This window comes from Gymnoscopelus braueri (genome assembly GCF_963280865.1).
Source record: "Gymnoscopelus braueri genome assembly, chromosome: 3".
NCBI classification, from domain to species: Eukaryota; Metazoa; Chordata; class Actinopteri; order Myctophiformes; family Myctophidae; genus Gymnoscopelus; species Gymnoscopelus braueri.
In genome coordinates, this window is record NC_137612.1 from 44,745,864 (window position 1) to 44,757,173 (window position 11,310).

The window sequence follows — 11,310 nt, forward strand, 5'->3', positions numbered from 1 at the left end:
CAACAGAATCATGCAAAACAAGTCATCCTTTGCCTGTTATATCGACTTCCAAAAGGCTTTTGACTTTGTCAACCGAGATCTACTAGCTTATCGTCTTCTGGAAGAGGGTGCATGGAAAGTTTTACTGGGCCATACAATCTTTGTATAAAGCCCCCCAGGCATGTGTTAGAGTAAATGATTACTGCTCAGGGTGGTTCCCAACGCCATCTGGTGTCAAGCAAGGGGATTGTCTCTCCCCTACACTTTTTGCAATATTCAACAACAATCTGGCCAAGGGAATCAAACAACTAGGATTGGGTTTACACTATGATGGCAGTACCAAACTAGATATTTTGATGTATGCAGATGATATAATTGTGGTAGCAGAAAATGAAAATGATTTACAGAAAATGTTGATGTGTACAGATAATTGGTGTAAAAAGTGGAAACTGACAGTTAAGACTCAGATCATGCATTTTAGACAAGCTAGAGTAAAGAGGAGTGATTTTCAGTTATATTTAGGGGAACAAAAACTACAGTATGTTGAGAATTACAAATACTTAGGTCTTAACTTGGATGAACATTTACATTTTGAATATGGTACATCAGTCTTGGCCGGATCTGCAAGCAGAGCTTTGGGTGGTATTATAGCAAAAACTAAACAGCTGGGTGATCTGGGATATGCTGCCTACTCCAAATTATTTCACACTTGTGTCTGCCCTGTCATGGACTATATGGCTGGGATATGGGGGTTAAACACAAATATGAAAGGACAAATGGTCCAGAATAGGGCTATACGGTATTTCCTTGGAGTACATACATTTGCACCTGTATTGGCAATAACAGGAGACATGGGATGGGAGGCATGTGAAATCAGATGGAAAGGCAGCATGGTAGCTTTATGGAATAGACTAATCAAAATGCCAGAGAATAGAGTTGCCAAGAAAATCTTTAATTGGGATGTCTCGATAAAAGGTGCATGGGCAAGTACAGTAGAGGATATACTTCTGAGGGCTGGGTTGCTTAACAGTTTTCAAAATAACAGCATTGCAAACATCTCTGTGGTGAAGGAGACACTTTATGGTTTGTATAAGAGCAAATGGTCACAGGATATATTGTATAAACCAAAACTTAGAACATTTGTTATGTTAAAAAGCTGTTATGCTAAAGGAAAATATGTTAGTGCTCCATTGTCCAAAAGACAAAGATCTCTATGTGCCCAACTCCGTTCTGGGATCTTGCCCCTGCACCTTGAGACTGGTAGGTATAGAGGAGTAGTGGAAGAGGAGAGGGTTTGTATTTATTGTGACATTGCGGATATTGAGAGTGAGTTCCATTTTGTTTTTTATTGCCCTTTGTATATAAAATTATTTAAGAGGTGTAGAAACCCGGACTTGATTTGGTTGGATGACGCACAGAGACTTACATGGATTTTTGAGCACAGGATATTTGCACTTGCAGAGTATTTGGAAGGGGCCTGGGACAGACGGGCAAAAAGAACATACATGTGAAGTGTAATTTATTTTTGTTTTGTTTTGGGTGTTTGCCAAACGTTTTCCTTTGTGCAGTCTTCTATGAAGAGAATTTGATATTGTTTGTTTATGTTTTGGTGTCTAATAATCCCGTAAGGGATGGGTCTTTTTTGACAAGACACAGAAATAAAAATTCATTCATTCATTCATTCATTCATTCACACACACACACACACACACACACACACACACACACACACACACACACACACACACACACACACACACACACACACACACACACACACACACACACACACACACACACACACACACACACACACACAAACACACACACACACACATTTTGTACATATTTTTTACTTTTCATACCAGTAACCTGTAAGCTGATTGTGTGACGTTTTGTACAGTAGTGTGTATATCTGTCTGTCTCTTATATGTCATCATGATTTGTGTGCATGGGGATCTCATTTTAAACAAGCTTAGTGCTTTATGAGCCTTCCAGTTTAGTAGACCTTGTATTGTGAATTTGTACTTCCATGTACTGTTGTTCTCATTTCTTACTAAATAAAGTACATCTATCAATCAACACACACCCACACACATGCGCGCACGTGCGCACGCACCGACGCTGATGCACCACACATGAAAACAGTGGTGTTTAACTTTAGTTAATTTGATTTACTTAAATAAAAAATAGCAATACCACAACGTAGAAATACTCTGTTACATGTAAAAGTCCTGCATTCAAAATGTTACTTGAGTAAAACTACAAAAGTAAATGGCATGAAAATATCAATTTTTCCAAATGTGCAGACAAATCATGATGATAAGAGACAGACAGATATACACACTATAGAACGTCACACAATCTGCAGTTACTGGTATGAAAAGTAAAACATATGTACAAAGTGTGTGTGTGTGTGTGTGTGTGTGTGTGTGTGTGTGTGTGTGTGTGTGTGTGTGTGTGTGTGTGTGTGTGTGTGTGTGTGTGTGTGTGTGTGTGTGTGTGTGTGTGTGTGTGTGTGAGTGAGTGAGTGTGTGTAAGTAAGCAAGTGTTTACCTGCTGATATGTATGTGAGTGCGGGGCATCCGACTCCGAGAAAGCTTGCCTTGGCGGCAATTGGGTCATGACTAGCCTTAGATCAAGACTCTCGTAGTATTAACTCTCTACGAGAGTCTTAGCTACCACACCGCCAGATTGCCCTGAAATGTCAGATCCAAAACCCGTACTTCTCTAAACATGTACAAATGCAAAATACAAGGTCCTTACCCGCGTGCCCCAAATGTTAACTAGTTGTCCGGTGTGTTTGTGCAATATATTTTTAAATAAAGAAGTGTTTTAATCCCGTCTGCGGCCGATTCTGTCGGAAGTTCATGGGCAGTAGTGACGGGGCGCATTCGGTTAAAGTCAGAATTACACTCAATGTAAACACGAAGCAAACGAGGGGGGGGGGAATGGCGTTCGGCCACAGACGTGATTAAAACACTTCTTAATTGGAAAATATTGACTAACACATTGCACAAACACACCGGACACTGAGTTAACATTTCGGGAACGCGGGTAATTACCTTATATTTCGCATTTGTACATGTTTGGAGAAGTAAGGGCTTTGGAGCTGACATTTCAGGTTAATCTGGGGGGGGGATGTATATATGTGTGTGTGTGTGTGTGTGTGTGTGTGTGTGTGTGTGTGTGTGTGTGTGTGTGTGTGTGTGTGTGTGTGTGTGTGTGTGTGTGTGTGTGTGTGTGTGTGCGTGCGTGTGCGTGCGTGCGTGCGTGCATACGTGCGTCTCTCTCTCTCTCTGTGTGTGTGTGTGCGTGCGTGCGTGCGTGCATACGTGCGTCTCTCTCTCTCTCTGTGTGTGTGTGTGTGTGTGTGTGTGTGTGTGTGTGTGTGTGTGTGTAGGAAGTGTAGCTCTAGACGTCTTCTCTAGGCAGTTCTGTTTGTGTCTGCCTGTTTCTACTGCCAGGTGGTGGTCACTGAGTCTGTACAAAGTCTTCCTCAGTTTTGGATCAGTAACAGCGGTCAGGTAGTCTGCCACAGTGTATTCTCAGTTTAAGGCCATATAGCATTCTAATTTACTTTGGGTTTTTGTTGTTTCGATCCAATTGCTTTCATATTTTTGTTTATGTTGAATAATAATTTGTTGGAGAGTGATGTCACTGTCTGGAGGCTGGTTATTGTTAGGATTGTCCTTAGAGAGTCTGTGTGTCTCTCTCTCTCTCTCTCTCTCTCTCTCTCTCTCTCTCTCTCTCTACAAGACAAGGAAAACCATACGCAAAATGGGCAATAGGCAGCCTTTGTAAACTTTGTTGAGGTGTGAACTTAAGGATTGTTTTTATGCATGTGTGTCCCGATATTCACGACAGGGGGTCCTTGAGAACCACTGTTTTATGCAAGTGGAAATGTTTGCTTTCGAGTGGTGCTAGAGAAAAGGTCACAGGGTCAATATAATCACTAGGGTTCCTCCCAAATTCTGCCTATTCAATAACGAAAATAAAATATGTCCACGAGACAGAAATTATTGTATTTACTCCACTGCGCGCTCTACAGATCTGGTCAATATAAATTACCTTTGACGGGATCAGTAGAGGGCGCAGTGGAGTAAATAAAATAATTTCTATCTCACGGACATATTGTATTTTCTGCCCAAGAAGTGTATTTTACAGAGAAGGTGGGGTGCTGAGAGGCCTCCTACCTCCGAGAATAGACTGTCAGCAACACAAAACAGCCTTTGTTTCGGTGAGTAGCAAAGTGGTTTTGTTTATTTTTACTACAGTTGGAGCCCTCCAGGGCAGTGGCATTCCTTGTATATGAGCAGAGCCGAGCGCCTGGAAGGGCGTTGGAGAGAACTCACTAACGCTCTGGACCAGGGCTAATGACGCACATAGTAGGCTAATCAACCTTCCTTTCGCCATCATTCATGATGACATAATTAACATTAACAAAGCAAAAGCTGTAGGTTCTGCCTATTAAGGTTGAATGAGAGAGGTAAAGTCCAAAACATACATTAATTTGTTTATACTGCAAGTAGTTCACTCATGCCCTCCTGACTTTATTCTGTTATTTGCCAAGCAACACCTGCACGATGTATAAACATTATAGTTTAAGGTAGTGTAAGTGATTTACGTGATTTATAAGCGTTAAATAGCTCTATATTCTGATAGTAGCCTACTCATTGCTATATAGTGCGTTCAGTAAAAGGAGTCTCCCATGTCTCTCCAGCTCTTTACACAAAATGCATTTTCAGTGCTCTCTCCTGATTGGCTTAAATGTTGTCACCTAACTGAAAATGTACTATTCTGTTAACTAAAGAGCTGGAGAGACCCCTGTGACCGAACAAAGGCTCTGTAGCAATGATTTCTATCAGAATATAGTATCCTACTTTAACCTTTTAAACAAAACAAAAAAACAAAAATCACCATACCTTTAACTAAATAATATCTATGTACTCCATCATGCACAAGAACCATAAACACAGGAACAGATTGCATCTGTGATAAAGTGGAAAAGTCGCCTACCTGGTAATTGTTGCCCTTTGCCTTTTGCCTTTGCCTTTGCCTTTTCCTTAAAGATGATGACGAAGATTAAGATAATGACGCAGATGAAGAGGGGGAAGGTGAAGTCAGACATCGTCCACTATAGAATCAGGGTTTTAACTAAAACCAGTACAATATTCCCCTCTCCTCTCCTCTCCTCTCTGCTCTGAGCTCATCAGTAAATCACACGCCCTTCACTCCCTCTCTTATTTATTTACTGAGGCGAGAACACGTGTTAGTGTTTATATAGCGCGCAGCGCTACTCAACCCGCGGCCCGCGGGCCGCATGCGGCCCGATCGCAGCGTCTTGGCGGCCCCCTCATGGTCAAAAAAAAAAACAGTTGCGCAGCCGGCCAGCGGGTGCTGGTCGGGTCTGCACGGCGCACGTAGCCATGGAGTTTGCTAATCTGACAAGTGGTGAAAGTGGGCCGGCACGGTCTGAAACGGCGTTCCGGTAAAAGATTAGGTGCCGGAACGCCGTTCCGTTAAGAAAAAGTCGAAGGTAGTTGTGAAAATCCCATATTAAATAACCTGCCACAGTTCAAGCCATGTTCAAGAAGAAAACATAATCTACTAACGTCAGATTAACATACACAAAGTGTTAAATTTTCGAATAAAGTGCTTTTATAGTTCCACTGTGTGTTTGTGTCAGCTTAATCCGTGCTATTTTTTACGGTGTTTATTTATTTTACTGAGCCGATAGGGCTACTCAACTTCCCAGACAGCACCCAGCGTCGCTGCGACGTCGGCTTTTGATAGTTACATCTTCAATGGATCGCGTTCATTTCTTTGTGTAGCGAGTGTTGCTTGGGGAGCGGCAGCGCGACCTCTTTCCCCTGCGTCGCCGCTACATCGGCTCTATATTGCTACATCGATTCGCGTTCAAGGCTGATGGATTTGTGTACTCTGACAGTCTGCCTGCCACGCCACAAGGGGCAGTGACCCACAAGACGGCATTATACTTCGGAGGTCTTGGCCAGAGGATGTGCAAGCTCTCAGCTGATCATCATCATCATCATCAACAACAACAGTGACAACAACATGAGTGATACCGTCTCTTCATTTCATCCGTTTAATACAGGTTTGTAATGTACAAGATCACAAAAGGTCAGGATAGTTTCTAAACTTCATAATTTATTTGATATGTCCAATGTGGTTTTATATTTCAGGTTGTAAGATATTGGTTCAAAATGACACTGCACTTGTACACATGAGAAAGTGTTTATTAGTTTAATTAGTTGTGTTTTTAAGGAGAGTTGGTTTAGTTGTAAACAGGCTAGCCTACCTAATTGCGAACGCGGAAGGAGGCCCCGACCAAGTGGAGCTTACTATGTAACTCTGCCTGGGTTGTGTGTGTGTCCGTGTGTGTCTCCGTCTGTGTCTCTGTGTTCAGCTCTCATTGGCTGCATGCACCCATGTGACTCACGCTCTCATTGCCTGCCTGCCCCTGGGTGACATGACTCACATGCGTGCACTGCCTGTAAGCAGCCAACCGAGTGCGCCAGAGTGCAGGAATGTAATGCTCTGACACACACACACACACACACACACACACACACACACACACACACACACACACACACACACACACACACACACACACACACACACACACACACACACACACACACACACACACACACACACACACTGTCAATGTTCTCTCTCCATCACGGTGAAATAACACGGATTACAAGTCCGTAAATACACAATATTTTCGAGCTGCGTTCGCTTCCAACGTTCGCGCGTCTTACTTGTTATTACAATTAGATTTTGATTACTTGTGTGTGTGTGTGTGTGTGTGTGTGTGTGTGTGTGTGTGTGTGTGTGTGTGTGTGTGTGTGTGTGTGTGTGTGTGTGTGTGTGTGTGTGTGTGTGTGTGTGTGTGTGTGTGTTTAAATAAAGAAACTGATGTTTATTAAAGGTAGGGTAAGTGATTTTCTTTGGTTAAAATAGTACTCATTGCTATGGAGTGTTTGTTCAGTAACAGGAGTCTCCATGTCTTTCCAGCTCTTTACTAAACAGAAAATGCATTTTCAGGTCAGGATACCAATTTTATCCAATCAGGACAGAAAACTCAGACAGAATTCAGATTAAACAATTGAACTTGGAAGCGATGACACAAAGAAATCAGCAGACAAAATTGGAACTGGAACACTATAAAAATGTAGCTGATAAATAGGTACTCTTTCCTGATTGGCTGAAATTGTGTCACCTACCTGAACATTTATTTTATGTTTATGAAAGAGCTGGAGAGACATGGAGACTCCTGTTACTGAACAAACACTCTATAGTAATTATTATTATCAGCATGTAGTGCTTTAACCTTTTAACAAAAAACTTTGTTTTCACCCAAAAATATCACTTACCCTAACTTAATTTATTATCTGTCATTGGGTGTTACAGGGCCTTACAGATTTTTGGATGCACTGCTGGAATAGGTGTCTGATGGCTGTGACGGTACTGATTTTGTGATCTCTGAACTACGAGCGAGACACATGACCAGACAAGATCACGGAAATCAGGCGAACAAAGGACATGAGGGAGCCCAGTGTCTGGGAAGTGACTCTGTATCTTCATAATAGTACTTGATGACATTTGTATAGTAATGTATCTGTATTTGTATAGTCTTGACAGTTTGTCTTTCAGCACCCCTGACAGCTCCTACTTCACCAGTGAACACAAGTACTTACATTGCCACACCAAAATGTGAACTGTTTATGTATTGTCAAACGTTCCATTTTTATTTTCCCATCGTCTTTTTAAGCTGCTCAGTCTCACCAATTGAGACTTGTATCCCAAAACCTATAGTAAATGTGTGTTTTCAATTTGGATCTTTGTTATTCAATGGTGTCCTCATTGTAGCTAATTCTGAAGACTATCTATTCTACATTTGGAATCATTATCCTTCCCAGGTGACATGCCAGCCACAAAGAATATGGTGTTGACACAACAGCTCTCCACACCTCAATACCTGGTATAAAGGTAGGGTAAGTGACATTTTTTGGTATATTTTTAGTTTTTTGTTAAAAGGTTAAAGTACTATATTCTGATTCATTGCTACAGAGCGTTTGTTCGGTCACAGGGGTCTCTCCAGCTCTTTAGTTAACAGAATATAGTACATTTTCAGGTAGGTGACAAAATTTAAGGCAATCAGGAGAGAGAACTGAAAATGCATGATCTGTTTAATAAAGAGCTGATGAGACATGGGAGACTCCTTTTACTGAACAAACACTAAAGCAATGAGTACTATCAGAATATAGAGCTATTTAACACTTATATTAACCAAAGTACATCACTTACCCTACCTTTAAGCCCATGTTAAGATAGACATGGTAGAGGTGAATCTTCACTGCAGCTATAAGTATACGTCAAACCAAACCCACATAATAGATGAAAATTCTGTGAAAATAGCCGATCTACAAGCTTACAAAGTAGTGAGTTGCAATGCGTTGTGAGCATGTTGATAGTCTATTTTCGGCAGTGATAAAACAAGAATGATGATGTAAGGAAGACGTGTAATTTCCTTGTCTTTTGCTCCCAACCGTGAATAGCCGCACTCTTGTCCTGATTGTAGTTGTTGGGACTGAGGACTCTACAACAAGGTACATTTTGATTTAAGTGTTGCTGTGATTAGACTGGTGAAGGTTTAAGTAAGACGTGTAATTCCATTTTCTGTGTGGTAGAGAACAGACAATTGTGAACTTGTAAAATTAGTAATGTTATTTATGGCATCACATTTTATTTATATAGCACTTCTCACAGAGAGAACTCACAAAGTGCTTTACATACAGTGAGATTAAAAAGAAAGACCTGCAGAAGAGAATTCCAAAGTTTGGGACCTACAAGCTGAAGGCTTTGTCACCTTTTGTTTTTAGTGTAGTATGGGGAACTTCTAACAGATCTTGTTCAGCAGATCTTAGGGCACATAACGTGCGAGCAGTTCAGTTAAGTATTCTGGGGCCTTACCATGCAGAGCTCTATTATGAGCACCAGGACCTTGAAATGGACCCTGAAATTAACAGGAAGTCAGTGGCAGTGCAAAGATGTACACATACGATTGACAAGACATACAGACAGTAAAATAAAATTGACCTTGTCTGTACTACACAACCTCTATAATTGCTTCTCTGTCTTAAAGTTAATGCTTTTTATGTTTTCATCATGTTTCCATTGCAGAAGCCGTGGCCGATCATTTCAAACAGTCTTCAAGTCGAAGTAGTGGTGGGGACTACAGAAACAACAGAATGAAGCAGTCTTCTTGGATTTGTGGGCTCTTCAGCTTTATCATCGGTGTCAGGCGGAAACCTTGTATGTCAGAATGTCCAATACCTGGCCCAGGCACCAAGAATAATACTTTTCTTTAGTTAAATATTTGTAAAACCCGCAGACACACTCGACTTGTTCAAAAATAGCAAATCTAGAAGCTCACAACGCATCACGATGTGATGCATTGTGCACAGTAAGGCATTAATTTATTATAAACACGACCCATTACTTCGGACAATGAGACCCTTACAGAGTATTTCCCTATATGTCAATTTCTACATTAAACCATTACTGCTCTCTCTCCCTGCTCTCAAAAATCTAAGGACACAATATCATTGGCCCTAATGGTTACTATAGATGTTGAAGCCTTGTATACTAATATTGAGCAAACAAGGTTTATCTGCACTCAAGACACTTTTTGGATAAACGTCCTCATTCATGACCCTCCCACAGATTTCCTTGCTGACCTGAGTGCTGTGCAATGGGAGCTTGTTTATTATGGGGAAATGGGAAGAGTCTTTCAAAAAAGATGGCACTGTAGATAAACTATTGTTATTTCACAGCTACCTTAATGCAAACGCCAATGTTTGAAGCTCTCTTTGGACTATAGTAGGAACACAATTAACTTTTTAGTAACATATTTCTAGAAAGAACATACAGTACATAAGAATACTGTACTCAAAACAACTAAGTGTTTTTTCCCCACATTTTCATTCAAAGAGATTCATCAAAGAGGCATGTGTTATACGGAATATTAAATTATTGAATTGGCACCTTATTAATTGTGATGACACCTTACAGGAGGTGTTCTCAGACAGATTGGTACATACTGGACTGGAACAACAGATGTTGCTACCCAATGTGCCTAATGGCACTTTCAAATGTGGCCATCGTAAGTTGTGATGCAGTGGTGAACTCTTAAGGTTCTTTTTCACCCTGTGACAAACTGCATAATACAGACATGCAAACTTGAAGCTTTTCAGCTACAATAGCCGTTTTGAATCCAAATAGGGCAATTGTGTGACACCTGACCAGAAAAAAAATCATGTCACCTTTTTCATCTCGGGCTGTTTTGCATGCCTGATAATACCAGTCATTTCTATTCTCTCTTGTTCCCTTTGTACTGCTTTATGGAGGACGTACCAAAAGACATATGAGCAGATCATAGATAATAGGTAAAACCAAAAACACAGATTATGCAATGAAACATTTCAATGAAGTTCATAGTGGTAAGTCAGTTATCTTTACAGCCATAGGATTAGACCATGTCCCCTTGACAAACAGGAGAGAATAGGAAGAGGATACTTAATCAGGAGAGCAGGTGGATCTAAAATATAGTCTCTTTTTATATATAGATTTACTAGTTCTTGTCTTAAGGGCCATTCCCACTGAGCACTAGAAAAGAACTATAAAAGTATAGTTTAAAAAGTCAAGTGGATGGCAGTGTTCACACAGACCCAAATGGTGAACGACCAATGGTGTTACTTTATTTGTAGTTATCGTGCCCAGTGGGAATGGTGCTTTATTCCTACATTGTATACTGTAATCAATTTGAATATGTGTACCTTATTTGAGTATGTACCTTTTTGATTGTGTATTTATTTTTTAAGGTTTCTTGTATAGCTTCTGTCAATTGAAATGGCTGTTAACCTCTAGTGGAACTTGTGTCTATGCGTCATACTGTGGATGATGGCAGGGCGTTCCTTTTCCATAGCGGAGGGATATTGGGCTGATGGTACCTATGTACCTATGTGTATGTGGTGCTTCCTTTATACAGTATATGCCCTGAAGGCCAAAAGATGTTGGATTTTTATTGCCCAATGATGAACTAGCCTTTTTGGAAGATGTGCCCTCACTCTTGCATGTTCCGTTTGGTTGGACCTGGTGTAACTTGAACACTGAACTGTTGTGACACTGCACTTTTTGTAACCGTTTTACTTCATGCTCTGTGAGCAATACAAATGTCACTAATATGGACTAAAGTCTATGGTTTTGTTCAAAGCTTCTGTAAATGTTTGTCTTTGT

At 40.7% G+C, this 11,310-nt stretch overlaps 1 protein-coding gene across 1 annotated transcript in view; it reads left to right on the forward strand.

Moving 5' to 3' along the window:
* The window catches only part of LOC308079209 (epoxide hydrolase 1-like), a 526,014-nt gene that overhangs the window by 487,185 nt on the left and 27,519 nt on the right, over positions 1 to 11,310 (forward strand). The gene's annotated exons all lie outside the window — the stretch shown is intronic.